The 15,406-nt window shown below is 41.0% G+C and overlaps 1 pseudogene; it reads right to left on the bottom strand.

Annotated features, from left to right (window-relative positions):
- Window positions 1-9,831: 9,831 nt before the first annotated feature.
- LOC142451739 (NADH dehydrogenase [ubiquinone] flavoprotein 2, mitochondrial pseudogene) lies at window positions 9,832-10,568 on the bottom strand (annotated as a pseudogene).
- Window positions 10,569-15,406: the final 4,838 nt, after the last annotated feature.

Genomic DNA, 15,406 nt, shown 5'->3' on the forward strand with positions numbered 1-15,406 from the left:
CCCACTATCATGATCTCAGTTCTACCTTACAAATCTGGCTGGACCAGAGGATGTACACTGGGATAAATAGGAACTGTAAATGCAGGGAATCCAGGACGGATGACTCCTTCAGGACCAGTGGTGAGAATGACAATACCAGGAGGGTGGAGGGAAGAGGAAGTAGAAAGGGGGAACTGATTACAAGGATCTACATATATCCTCCTTCATGGGGAATGGACAACAGAAAAGTGGGTAAAGGGAGACGTCGGACAGTGTAAGACATAACAAAATAACAATAATTTATAAAATATCAAGGATTTTTGAAGGGGGAAATGGGGGTAGGGGAAAATGAGTTGCTGATAACAAGGGCTCAAGTAGAATGCAAATGTTTTGAGAATGATGAGGGGAATAAATGTACAAATGTGCTTGACACGATGGCTGTATGGATTGTGATAAGAGTTGTACGAGCCACCAATAAGATGATTTAAAAAAAAAGATTCAAGATCTAATTCACATACTATATGATTGATGAAAGGTAAAAACTGACACTCAGAGCAGAAATAAAATTCAGCCAGGAATGTGAAGTTGAGAAAGATTTTATTGAGGCAGGGAAAGAACTACGGGGAAGGGAAGGGAGAGCAGAGAAAGGGACAGCAGCATCTTGAGCTCCCGGGAAATTCTGAGATCCGGAACCCAATGAGTTAGGTCAGGGGAGTCATGCATGGCAGTGAGGCAGTGGGACATATATAGGGCTTGAGCCAAAGGCATATGTACTGGGGAAAGGAGGCTTTCTTATGCTGCTTTTGCAGGGTCTGAGTCAGGATATGATCTGAGAGTAAATTACCTTGTTTTTCACAGACCCGCTTCCTGGAATGCTGAGGGAAGGGGCTGTACAGACCAGGTCCTGAGAGAGAAGCTCCTTGGAATGCTGGAGGCAGGGGCTGCACAGTTCAGCTCTGGCCTTGAGAGGCAGGGGGTAGGGTGTGTGAGGGTAGGGGGGTACGGGAAGGGGAGGGCTGCACAGTCCAGCAGGATAGCTTTCAGGAGAGCTGGGGGAAGTGGCTGCATGGTCCAGACCCGGTCCAAACAATCAACCCTTTTATAAGTGTCAATTTCAGTGCTTAGTATGTTCACAGGGGCCTGCAACTATGACCACCATCGATTTTAGAGCCACTTTATCATCGCCAACAGGGACATGTATTCATTATCAGTGACTTCATATTTCCTCCCAAACCTCCCTACTCATCAGTAGCTAGCTCTTTTCATTTTCCATGTCCTCACAGTTCATCCACGTTACAGCAATCTCAGTTCTTCATTTTTTTCACCTAGCCAGATTTATTACATTGCCAGGATATTCCACATTTTTTTAACCCATCCGCCCATTTGGGCTATTTCCATTTGGGGGCCATTAGGAATAATGCTATTATGAAAATCATATACACATTTTTGTGTGGACATATTTTTTCCTTTGGGAATATGCCCAGAAATAGAATTTTAGGAAATGATGTGGAAACCACATCTAAAGTCCCCTTGTTTCCAATGCTCCTCGCCACCAGGCCTGCAACCTCCATCCCCTTTAAGCCTATTCTAAGGCCAACATTTCCTCCCAGGGCATTGCTAATCTACTTCTGTGACTGGGCTGAATAATTCATTGTGATGGGCACTCAGAATTCACAGACCATGTTCATGATTAGGGAGTTTATTAGGAAAATTAGCAGGTTACAAATCAGGGGAGGAATGCTCAGCATACAGCTGTTTATTCAGGATAGTTTCTTCTCCACTGTTCCTGCAGTTAGGTTTCTCTCTGGTCTTCAGCTACTTTCCCTGGCCTCTGATTTGCTCTGGTAATGTCACAAAGCTCTTTTAGGGCATCCAAAAGTGTCCAAAGGGCATGAAACTCTGCTGTAAGCCTCTACTCAAAAGCCCTCAGCTCCAGCTACTTAGCTCGGCATATCCAGATACCCCAATTAAGTGTCCAGAGGCAGCCCACTCTACAAGGCAACTCCTGTCCCCAATCACTCAGCTTTACTTGCTCTGTGAGCTGGGAAGTCCCCTGCTCGGGTTTCTAAGAATTTTAATGTCAGGGTTCTCAGGGTGCAAATAAGACACCCTCTACTCCTGGCTGTTCTTTTCCTGCTAGTGATGATATCCTTCACCCTGCTTATGAGATGGCTGATTTTATACCCACCAGGATGCCAATTACAATCAAGCTTACTACAGTCACAGTGGAATCATAATCCAGTCAGTATCTACTTCCATCTTCATACCCAGACCTATCAGGAAAATGAAGGGTATTTGATGAGTCTAACAAAGGCTGGAAGAGCACATTACATAATTCATTGCATTGCAAGCTCCATTAGCAGTGTGCAGGCAAATGTAAATATTTAACAATGTCCTCAGGAAAAAAACAAAACAAAAGCCCTGATTTGTTTTATTTTATAAAATAAATTCTGCCTTCACTTTCAAGCTACTGTTGTGTACTCACTGAAAGTGGATCCAGGAACAGATTTGAAATTTTTTGGCTATCGTGAGTCGGTTTTAGCTTCATTATTGTGTATATGAGTATGGTCCTATCATGATACATGAGAGTATGAGAGACGGATGAGGACTGAAACATGAGTGAGAAGACCTGTTTAGATTTCTATCTTTCTACTACATCTATTACAAATAATGTAGACCAGTAGGTGCTCTTATTTCAAATTTATTTTACTTATTTGTCCACACTTGAAATCTAAAATAATATTTTCCCTAGTTAGACCCACAGATGACTTTTCAGTAACAAACGAAGCAACAACGGGAAGTCCAAGTCTAATAACTGGTCGACAGCAACTTCGATAAGAACCATGTACAGCCCAATAACTTTAAAAGTGAACTTTGCTATCAATGTTGTTCTGATTCTTTTATCTTTTATAACACCAACTCAACCCTTATCCTACTGTTGATCTTTCCTGTGGTTATCGTTTGTGTTGTGGCTTAGGAGACCAAAGTTCAGTCAGACGCAAGCAAGGAACACAGATAAAAGAATATTCACCTGAACTTTGCTACACTGGAGCTTCTCTACGATGGAAAGTTAGTTTCACTCAGTGGCAAATAAATGACACCGGCAAGAAAAAGCACTTGTCAGTGGGAGAGTAAAAGGATACAAGAAAGTTATTAAGAAGCAGTGGGAAGCGAGGAAGACTATCTGAGAAAGTTTGTTCAGACCATTTAAGTGAACCGGTGTTCTCTTCACTCCTCTTAACACCACTATTTTTCAATATATAACCTAGACTATAGACACGGTAACTATTTTAATCTTTAACAAAGAAATAACTTGGTAAATAGGAAATATATAATGAATGAAATTCAAGGAAATGTGTCATGGAAAAGTTAGGATGTTAACTCTTTTTTATCCCCTAAAAACCTGTGTTAGTCTGGGTAGACTAGAGAAACAAATCCATAGAAATTCATATGTGTACAAGAGAGAGTTTTATATAAAACGTCATTGTACATTAAGAAAGCACCCCAACCGAGTCCAGTCCAAGCCCATAAATCCAATATTCGTCCATATGTCTGATATCTATCTATAAGGACCTCTTGTGACTCATGAAACACATGCAATGACGCCGAATGCAGGATGGTCACAGGCCAGTGGGTAGGATCCAGTGGCATTGTAAGCATCTCAGCACTGACAGGGGTCTCCACACGGCTTCTCCAGCATTCTTGCTTTTCAACACGTTAAAGAGATCTTGTGCAGCAGACTCATCTAATTCAGTAGGTCTTTTGATCTCTTGACTACTGCTAGCATGGGCATTGATTGTGGAGCCAAGTAAGACAAAATCCTTGACAACTTGAACCCTTTCTCCATTTATCATGATTTACCGATGATGATTTTGATAATCCTTACATTCAGTTGTAATTCATATTGAAGACTGCTATTTTTTATTTTCATCAGCAAGTGCTTCAATTCCTCCTCACTTTCAGCAAGCAAGGTTTTGTCATCTGCATATCGCAGGTTCTTAATAAGTCTTCCCTAATCCTGATGCTACACTCTTTTTCATATAACCCAGCTTCTCTGATGATTTTCTAGGCGTATAGTTTGAACAGGTATGGTGAGAGGATACAACCCTTAGGCATACCTGTCCTAATTTTAAAAATTATTTACTTATTTATTTGTTTTCACCTGTTCTGATTTTAAACCATTCCCTTGTTCTGGATCAAGAGGCAGTTGTGCAAACAGAACAAGAGAATATTGTGTGTTCCAAATGAGCAGTGAAGTGTTCTAGAATTCCTTTTCTTCTTAAGGTTATGCACAGTTTATAGTGGGCACACAGCCGGAGGCCTTTGCATCGTCAATGAAGCACACGTAGACATCTTTCTGGTGCTCTCTGCTTTGAGCCAAGATCCATCTGATATCAGGAGCGATATCCCTTATTCTATGACCTCTTCTGAATCCCCCTGAACTTCTGCCAGTTCCCTGTCAGTGTACTGCTGCAATTTTGCTGGATGATCTTCAGCTCAATTTAAACTGTGTGTTATACCATTCTATAGTTGGAGCATTCTATAGTTGGGTCACCTTTCTAAAGAATGGGCACAAATATGGATCTCTTCCAGTAAATTACCCAAGTAGTTGTCTTCCAAATTTACTGTTTAGACAAATGAGTGCTTCCAGTGTTTCTTCAGCTTTCTGAAACTTTCCGGTTTATAGTCCATCCATTCCGGGAGCTTGCTTTTGGCTAATGCTTCAGTGCAGTGTGAACTCTTTCAGCACCATTGGTTCTTGCTCATATGCTTCTCTGCTGAAGTGGTGGACTGCCGGCTCATTCTTTTTGGCATAGTGACTGTACTATTTCCACCTGCTCATGATGCTCCTGCACCAATTCAATATTTTGCCTATTGAATCTTTCGATCTTAAAACTCAAGGCATGGGTTTTTCCTCGAGTTCTTTCAGTTTAGAAGATGCCGAGCACCTGCTTCCCCTTTGACTGTCTAGTTCAAGGTCCTTGCACCTTTAATTACAGTATTTGGCTTTGTCTTCTTGAGCTGTTCTTTGAAATTTTCTCGTCAGCTCTTTGATTTCATCCTTTCTTCCATTTTCTTTAGCTACTCCACAGCTAAGAACAAGTTTCGTAGTCTCTTCTGACATCCATTTTGATCTGTTCTTTCTTTCCAGTCTTTTTAATGACATTTTACTTTCTTCATGAACGATAGTCTTCTTGTCAAATTGTTGAGTAGCCAGATGAGGACAGGTTGTCACTCCCATGCCAAAAGGCCCCCATGGAGGAGGTTGGGAAGGAATCAGGTGGGCATTAGGCACCTAGGAAGACCTTAACTGGGCATGCTCACATCTAGTCAGGTAGGCATTATACCTGGGTGGCCCAAACTAGACCCAGGTGGGCTTAATTCAGTCAATGGGGTCAACCAATACCCTCAATCATGCCTCCCCAGCCAGAGGCTTGAAAATACCCTGGCTGCGGGAAGGCCCATCTCTTTTTTTCACTCTGCTCCTGGTCAGAGGCAGGAGGAGGTAGGGAACACACACGTGTGCTGCCAGGGCAGGCCCCCTCGGTGCCTGCTATGGGCACGCTTGGGACCCTCGTGTGTCAGTGCCAGGCCCAGGCTTTGGTGTGAATTCTTTCTTGTATAGAGCCAAGAACCAAGATATTACCTGCTCAAGAATCCTCAAAAATCTGTTCTTGAGATGTTCTCAAAATTCAGGTGGGATACATTCAAGATCATGTTTTGACTCTTGTGGATTTGTTTTTAAGTTTCTTCAGCTATATTCTGAACTTAAAGGTGAGCAATTGATAGTCTCTTCCACAGTTTTCCCCTGGTCTGGTTTTAACTGCTGATACTGAGCTTCTTCATTGGGTTGTCCCACAAGTGTAGTTAATTTGATTTCTGTATTCCATCTGGAGAAGTCCATGTGTACACCCCCCTTTTGTATTGTTTAAAAAAAAGTATTTAGATGAACAAGTTGTTGATTTTGCAAAAATTTGTCATGTGATCACCAGCTTCATTTCTATCACCAAGTCCATATTTTCTAGCGATTGTTCCTTCCTCTTTGTTTCCAACATTTGCATTCCAATCACCAATAGCTATGAATGTATCTTGATTGCATAGTTGATCAATTTACAACCGAAATTGTTGGTAGAAATCTCCAATTTCTTTATCACTAGCTTTTATAGTGGAGCATAAATTTGAATAATAGTTGTACTGATTAGATTTCCCTGAAGGTAGACAAATATACTCCCATCACAGATAGTGCTTTACATCAGGTTAGCTTTAACAAGATCCTTTTTGACAATGAATGTCAGGCCATTAATCTTGTTTGTGTCATTCCTCGCATAGTAAATCATATGGTGTTCTTTTTCCAAATGGCCAATACCAGTTCATTTCAACTCACTAATGCCCAGGCTATTGATTCATGCATTTCATTTTTGATGACTTCCAATTTTCCTGAATTCATACTTAGCACATTCCAAGTTCCAATCATTAGAAGATTTTTTCAGCTGTTTCTTTTTACCTTGAGTCATTCCCAGTCAGCAAATGAAGACCTACTTTTCATGATATCCAGCAATTGATATCATTTTAAAAATAGTATCTAATCAATCATGAAGAGCTTGAGTATTTCCCTTTCTCTGTGAACTGTTATTAAATGACTGCAGGCACTGAACCCAGAGCTTTTTCTTGTTGCCTTTATGTCAAGTCTTTAGAAGTGCATATCTTCTCAAGATTCACTCAAATTCCTTAGAGCATCTGCCTTTGTTGACTATTTATAGTACTTTTAAGGTAAGCATGCACACCTTGCCCTTCACAGATTACTTTTGCTACCCAACTCAGTGTCACTTCAGATACTATCATCTTCACCCTATCCCAAGTCTAAACCAGGGCTTAAACTAGTTGGGTCTAGATGTACACCTTGCCGATAATTTGCTTTTTCTCTTTGTATATACTGAATTAGAATCTACATTTAAAAAAGATTCTCATCCCAGGCAATCCTGATGTAAGCCTAGGTAATTTTTATGTATACCTGTGTCTTGTTAAAATGTAAAAATTGATTCAATGTAACTGTGGTGGAGGTGCAAGTTCTCAGTAGGGAGCTGAATCAGAGTGAACAAATTCAAAACCATTGTTTAGTAGATCAGTAACTGTAGCATTGTATAAGAATAGTGACACTCTCCTCATTAATTGTTGATAAATGCTTCATTACACATAGTTATCTAAGCAACTTCTGTACTTTTAGAATAAGATGTCTACCTCTAGACATACCCATCCCCAACACTGTGATTTTGCTAAATCTGGTATTGCTTCTTTTTCATTGTTTGCATCTCACACTTGTTCATAAGCTTTCAGACGTGTTGTAGACATAACAACATATCAAAAGAAGATAGATGGAATTCACAGAGTCATAATAGCACACCCCCCAAAATTGGTCTAAATTCACATTTCAGTAGGTAGTATTTGACTAATAACTAATAGTTTGAAGAAATCCTAGCCACCTGAAGGCATTGATGAAAACTAAGGCTCCCGAAAATGACAAAATATAAATTGAGATTATCTATGAATCAAAATGATCTATGCCAATAAATTTTGAGGGTGACTACATCAGCAACCAACTGGAAAAACAAAACAGAAATATATTTATGCCCATTCGAAAGGAAGGTACCCGATGGGTTTCAGAAATTATTGAATGATATCATTAATATCACACACAAGTAATATTTCGCTAGAGAAGGCGAAAACACAAACAAACAGTTACATTGGCATATCAATAGGGTACTGCCAGAAATTCAAACCAGATTCAGAAGATGATGTGCAGCGAGGAATATCATTGCCAATACCATAAAAATCTTAGCTTAAAATACAAAATACAAGAAAGATATTTCCCTGTACTTTATTGAGTAGGCAGAGCCTTCATTTGTGAGTATATTAACACATTATAGATTGGTGTACCCAATTTCAAGTCAATCAGGATGACACCACACTGGTTGAATGAGAAGGTTTATTGGTGCCGGTTACCAGGATTTGGCTATTCAAAGCCTCTTGGTCCAGAGAGCGACTCCAACGCTGGTTTATAAAGCAAGAAACCATGAGTGGGTGGAGCGACTTGAAGTCCAATCACAACTGTACATGCTGACTAGGGGGTTGAACAGCTAGGGGACTTCCCACTGGTAGCCGCCTGTCAAAATTTTGAATCCAGTTGCTCTGCGTAGGAAAACTATGGTAGTAGCAAGCTTAAGCAATGTAAAATAAAAAAAGCGAGAGCAGGTTAGCAAATGTGCCTTAGGGTTCTTTAAGATAATATTGCCCAGAACGGGTATTTCAGAGTGTTCAAATGTGCTCTTGTAGAATCTGCATAGACCAATAGGCAGATATTCAAATAGAACAGTGATACTATGTGGCTCACAGTTGAGAAAGGTATTCATCAGGGTTGTATCATTTTGCCAGAGTTATTCAATCTGTATGCTGAACAAACAATCCCCAAAGCTAGACTGTTCGAAAGAGAAGGAAGCATCCAGTTTGGAGGGAGACTCATTAACAACCTGCGACATGCAGATAACACAATATTGCTTGCTAAATGTGAAGAGGACTCAAAGCACTTAGAGTAGCACTAAAATACCACTTCTAAATGACAGCCTTCACTCTGGATAATACCTCAACACACAAGAGCAAAAACCCTCATAACTGGACCGATAAGCAACATCGTGATAAATGGAAAAAAAGGTTGATGTTGGCAAGAATTTTACTTTACTTGACTCCCCAATCAATACCTAGAGAAGAAACAGCTAATAAATCAAGTCCGAATGAACATGTGGGGACCTAACAACAAGAGCTCTAAGTCAGTCCCGCCAAACATTCTATTCAAGACATAGAAAGATATAGGGATATTTGATAAAGCATTCATTTTTGACAACTGTAGTATAATTTAAACTTCTACTTCTGCAGGAGGGTCACGGGGAGGACACAAGCCAGTCAGGGTGCAGTATAGCACCGATGAAACATACAACTTTCCTCTAGTTCTTAAATGCTTCCCAACCTCCCCCCTCATTCTTAAAATTCTACCTTACACATCCGACTAGACCAGATCAAGTACATGGGTACCGATCAAAGCTGGAAACACAGGGAATCCAGGACACATAAATCCCCTCAGGATCAATAATGAGAGTAGCAATACCAGGAGGGCAAGGGAAGGTGAGAAAGGGGAACCGATTACAATGCTCTACATATAACTCCCTCCCTGGGAGATGACAACAGAAAAGTAGATGAAGAGAGACGCTGGACAGTTTAAAACATGAAAAAAATTATATGTTATCAAGGGTTCGTGAGGAAGGGAGGGTAAGGGAAGGAGGGGGAAAATGAGGGGCTGATACCAAGGGCTCACGTAGAAAGAATGTTTTAAGAATGACGAGGGCAGCAAATGTACAAATGTGCTTGACACATGGATGGATGGATGGGTTGTGATAAGAGTTGTGTGAGAAAATAAGAAAAAGGGATAGTATGGGGATGTAAGCAATGTGAGCTATCTCTAGGAGTTTGGGAGGTGTGAGGCCAATGCCCATGGCGTATTCTTGTATATTCTAATATGAATGAGAGTAAATAAAAAATATTACTACTAGAAAAAATTATACTTCTCCTTACCTGGTTTAGCTTCTTTATTCTCCATTGTCTCCTGATAAAACTTTGAAAATTTTTTAAATTGATTTCTATTTGTTTGTCCAGTCTGTTTATAGGTGTGCAAGTAACGAAGTTGGTTGGAGTGAAACACAAGGGAAGCAGAAGAATTGATGGTGATGATGCATTTTTATGAGGATTGAAGAGGTATGTTTTATTTCTCAAGGGACAAGTAGCATGTGTACAGTTGAATATAAATTACAGACCTGTTTTTACACCAAAGCCAGATCCTTGCAGTGGTTCAGGCAAAGAGGTAAGACCACCAGCTGGCTCACAAAAGAAGCAAGCACTCCTTGATCCAGGTTTGGGAGTTTTTCCAGCCTTGAGTTCACCAATAATTTCTTCAGTATCCTTGGGTGTCAAATCCTCATCGTAGTGGCCATTTATTTGAACCAATGATGCATTTGCACAGGCACCTAGACATTCCACCTCTATGCACGTAAAACGCCTATCAGATATTGTTTCCCCAACTTTCATCCTAAACTTTCTTGAATGGCCTCTAGTATGCTGTCAGAAGCTCAAGACATGCCAGGTGTAGCAGTGCAGACCTGAATGCAGTGCTTTCCAACAGGTTTTTGATTATACAGTGTCTAAAAAGTTACTACTTCAGATACTCTCATTGGGGATACTTGTAATACTTCTGCAACCTTGTTCATATAGAGAAGGACAACCATCCATTCTGTCTCTGAGCTAAATCCAGGACTGGAAGTACAGCTGCTGCTTGATGGTCTTCTGGATAGACTTTTACAGTTCCCTCAATTCTCTTACAGTTTTCTGGTGGGAAATCAAACGGGGTATCTGGGTTATTCTCAGGACTGTGTCCGTGCACAAATCAGGCTCTTCCCACTCCATTTTTGGACAGCTGTCTTATACCAATTCCGTCTATGTCTTCCCCATGGGGTGGTGAGGCCAGTTGCCCCCACATGGAATACCATAGAGGACACAGTGGGCCAAACACTTCGTCTCTCCCCAAAGGTGGGATCAGAGAATCTTGATGCTGATGATACATTTGTAAGGTAACTCCTCCGGTAAGGAGATTGCATATTTTTTTGGCAAAATAGGACTAGCCTCTTCAGATGGAGGAAGGGCTGTCTGTCTCACCAAGAGAAGTTCAGTGAGTTGAAAAGTAAAATTTCGATGGCCTAGAGTCATCCAAATTCTCCCCAGTTTCCCATGTCCATTCCTAGGGTTGTCATCATTTTTTTTAGGCCATCGAGGCTCCTAGACTTGTCTGAAGACACACAGCTAACAAATGGCAGGGAAAGAGTACAGTGAAAAGCCAGCCTTCCAACTCTGACTCTCAAGCACCTACTTTCCTTCCTGGAAGCAAGTGGCCTGTGTGTCCTTCCAAAGTTATATAATAAATGTGTGCGCTCACACACACAACACACATACACACAACACACGTACACATGATGAGATAAACACAAATAGACACCCTTCTCCACCTGTGGTTTTATCTTATGCACATTTTAACTTACAATATATTCTAGAAATCTTTCCGTGTTAGTAAAAGAAGAGTTAACATTCTTTCTTTCCATTCCTACACCATTCGCACAAACTAATAATAGATACTGTAACTTTTCCATGGGTCCTGGTGAAGTTATGAATTCAGCTTACATTTTGGATCAACAACTTAAGAAACTAAATGTGTCCTCCTCCTCCTCCTTCTTCTTCTGAAGCATAACACAAACTATTCAGCCCACTCTAGAATTTTTTGCATTTATAACTTTCACTTATAATTGCTTGTCATAGCAGCAGTTACCTAGTCTGCCAGAGCTTCACCTTCTGTAAAAATCTTAGTCCATAGTCTCACGGATGGAATGTTACTGCTGCTCACTGTCAAATACCAGTGCCAAATTCTGCAACGCTAACAGAGGATTCGCTGCATGTAAATGTATTCAGGTCAGATACCTCATCTTAGATACTGAGAGGTTTGAAAAACTATTTGGTAACCACTGCTGTTAACATTTATTTTATCAGTTAGGGGTCACTCACAAAGAATAGAAAGCATTCTAATTAGGTTAAGGAGAAAATGATTTATTACCAGTCTTCAGGTGCTTTCAAAATTTGCAAAGGCTAGAGGAGTAAACTCTGGGTGATGTTTCTGTGAATAGCTCCCAGCATTGAAATGTATTTCTTTTTGCTTCTAGATGGGCATAGACATACCCAGTAGAGAGTCACCCAAGTAAATGCTTGTAGGTTTTTACAAGGAAGGACTAGGGGTGGCAGTGGAGGGGGAAATTAAATTATATACCAAAGTGTGTTAGTCCACACAGACTAGAGAAACAAACAAATCCGGGGAGACTCATATGTGCATAAGAGAGAACTTTGTATTATATCAAAGAACAATTGTATATTTAGAAAACATTCCAGCTCAGTCCAAATCAAGTTTATTAGTCTGATATTAACCCATATGTCTGATACCAATCTATAAATTCCTCCTTAGACTCACGCAACATAAGCAATGACGCCAAATGCAGGAAGATCACAGGCTAGTGGGTGGAAAGTCTTGTGGATCCAGTGGTGGTAGAAGCATCTCTGTGTTGGTGTGGGATCCAGGTAGCTCCTCCAGCTCCAGGGCTCTGGCTCTATCAGTGTAGCTCTATGTGGCTTGTCAACAGAAATGTCTCACAGGGAGAGTATGTGTTCCTGATCTCCAGTGAGCTATTTATCTCCTTAGCACCTCCAAATGAGGTCATCAAGCTGCGACATGGTTGACAGGCTAAACCCCACCCCTTCACTTGGAATAGTCTCAAGTTGACAACACAGATTATGTAACTACCACACAAAGTTACTGAAAACTATTGCTACCAGGTGTCAGTTTATCGTATGTATGTTTATGTTTGTTTAACATATGTATGTATGTTGTGTTTGAATAAACATTTGTATGTTTATTCTAAACAAAACATGTTTAAATCTGTCTGTGCAATCAGTGATTGATTACCTACAAGTTATCTCAGAAGTACACCTGCCTGAATCTCTTTGGGTGCCTTTTAAAAAAAAGAATCAATCAAAACAGTGACCTTTGAGAGGATCTGTGGGGCCAATTAAATTCAAGGCAGAAAATTCAGCTCAGAAGATCAGGAAAATGTCTTGGGGAGTCCCAAAGGGGTCATCTTGATAGATTTTCCAGGACACAAGATGATCGTGGGAGCTGAGATAGTTAACATTTATTGTCCCAACCTGGCCAACAGACACGTGGGATTAACTGAAGGGCAGAGAGAGAAATGGCTCGGCAAGACTCACCTTTCTAGTCTCTTGCTCTTTGATCATCCGACCTGGGTGCAGCTGCTTTAGCTTATTCTGTGCCTCAATTTGCAAGCTACACTACCTGTGGGACACCTAACCCATGGACGGTGTCACTGTAATTTGAGGTTCCTTGAAGAACTGCTTTGCCACGCTACTGGAATAGACATCTCTTGAGCTGCGGACTGTCGGACCTTGTCATCTGGCTGACTATTGGTGACCTGCCTTGCTGTTTGCTGTCTGTGCCCAGATAGCCTGAATTGCTTTTCAGAGGACTACCCGGCGACCCTCAAGACTTGAAGGACTGCCAGTGTCTCACAACTGTCTCATGGGAATGAGTTGCACTGAGCTATTTGTACTGCTTTATCATTTAATTAACTGTTTATTTCTTATGTTATCTAGCTATCTTTATCAATATATATATATAATTATAAGTGGTCTGGTTCTGTTTCCCTAGAGAACCCTGTCTAAGATAGGAGCTTATCATGAAGAAGTATTATGAAAATTGAAAGCTCCATTAATGAGCAAAGGTCAGGAATGGCCATCCGTAATTTATTTCCCCATCACAATAAAACACCTGGTCATTCTGTGAGGTTAGCAAGGATTGTCTAAGGTGAATTTTGTTAAAAAAAAAAAACAAAAAACCAAGAAATCTTAGACTATCCACATTACAGCCCTGACTTTACTCCCCTTTAGACTTGTTCTCTAAACTCAAAGAAGATTTCAAAAGAACAGGGTTTAGGTTCCTGAAGGTTTCCCAAACTGTCATTTTGTGATGATATAAATTGAAAAGTGAATAGAAAAAAAATATGTGGGGAAAATAAGAAAGGTAGGAATATGATCTTCTGAAGTACACAGACCCATAGAGAAGCTATGTCAAGAAGCAATAGCTTCACGCATAGATATTTTTGTTGAGTAAAATTCCTCTAATTTGTAGCAATACCTTTGATTTACTCTTGTCTTTGCCACAAAGTTGCATCATTCTGCCTTCGGAACTGGGGAATGTTCTAGCTTCTGGAAAACCAGAAGAATAAAAAAGTAATTATTGATTCCAACTCATGATGACCTTATGTGTGTCAGAGAAGAACCAGGCTTTATAGAACCTTCAATGACTGATATTTTGTATTTAGATAGTCATACCTTTCCTTGGGTTAAAAGACAAATAGATGACCACGAGTCCCTTTTGGAAATTCCATTCTCCAAGGAGGAGATGTTGGCATCTTCCCAGTCCTCCCAACCCTCCCTATTCTCTACTTAGCCTCTGCTTCCACATCTCTGCCCATAGGAAAGACTCTGGAGAATGGTCAGGCCAGGGCCATAGGTGAAGGGAAGAGCCTTTCCTACAAAAGTGAGCACCAAGTTATAGTTGATGACTCCCTCGAGCTTCACTAAGGAGAGACTGAATAAGCACCGGAACAATGGTCAGGCCACACATGACAAGAGTGCTCAGCTCCACAACCTCTGTGGTCCCAACCTGAGAAGCTGCATTTCCATATCTGAAGCCATGAGCCCAGGGTAGTCAGGGCTTGCTCAATGACTACCAACTTCTCTATCTTTTGTGCCCTCTTCCAATTCAGTTTCAAGATGAACAAAATACACATTCCATACCGAATACCTAATATGTTCCATGTCTAGGTAACCCATCTCCAGCTTCCTTGTGCCAACAACCTCCAATCAGCGGCCACTGGGAGCCATCGCTTTTTTCCTGGTACTGCCTGCCTTTGAGTCCCTGCCAAATAGAAGAAATGGCGCCTGATGGTGAGCCTGGCATAGCAAGCTCAGAGCAAATAGCCTCTGTTCATTTTCCTTGCAGGTGATCTTTGTTTGTTTCCACACTGGTGAGGCAGTGAGGCACGGTTGCTTGACATATTTCGGAAGCAGGAGGCACAGACAATATTCAGACAGGCAGGCATACAGAGAAATCAGGCTGCGCGTGCTTTAGATGCTTCTGAAGCAAGAGGCTCAATGTGCACCCCCCTCACCCAATTCACATGAATTCTAGTAGAAAGCTGCATCTTCATCAAGGTGACAGCCAGTGAACCTGCCCAGAAGAGCTCAGAACACACATCAACCCATCGACCTGCCTACAACCAGGCTTACTTGCCTCAGACAGGATGAGAGAAGAGCAGGAAGAGGAGTTCTCTTCCCTTCTTGATCTGATTTTATTTGTTAGCAAGGAGCTCTGTAGATGTCCTGAAGAGCAGGGATGTATTCTTTTTGTATATTTCAGGGTCTAAGCTTTCCCTAACCCGAGTTCCAACTTAGAATGGCTGACTTGTCTTGGCTGGGCACTTAAATGTCTAAAGAGATTTGTGGCATCAACTTTCAACTCAGCCGCATACACCTCCACTAACAGCTCTCACACTTGTTCTGTAACTACGTGCTGCGGACCCTCATTTTCTCATCAGAAGCCCTTGTTGCAGAGTCGTTATGAGTTGAGCTACTAACCGCAAGATTAGCTATTCAAAGCCATTCCCTGGGAGAAATATGAGGCTTTCTAGTCCCGTCAAGTGTTCCAGCCTCA

The sequence above is a fragment of the Tenrec ecaudatus genome, chromosome 6 (assembly GCF_050624435.1).
Source record: "Tenrec ecaudatus isolate mTenEca1 chromosome 6, mTenEca1.hap1, whole genome shotgun sequence".
Classification (NCBI taxonomy): Eukaryota; Metazoa; Chordata; class Mammalia; order Afrosoricida; family Tenrecidae; genus Tenrec; species Tenrec ecaudatus.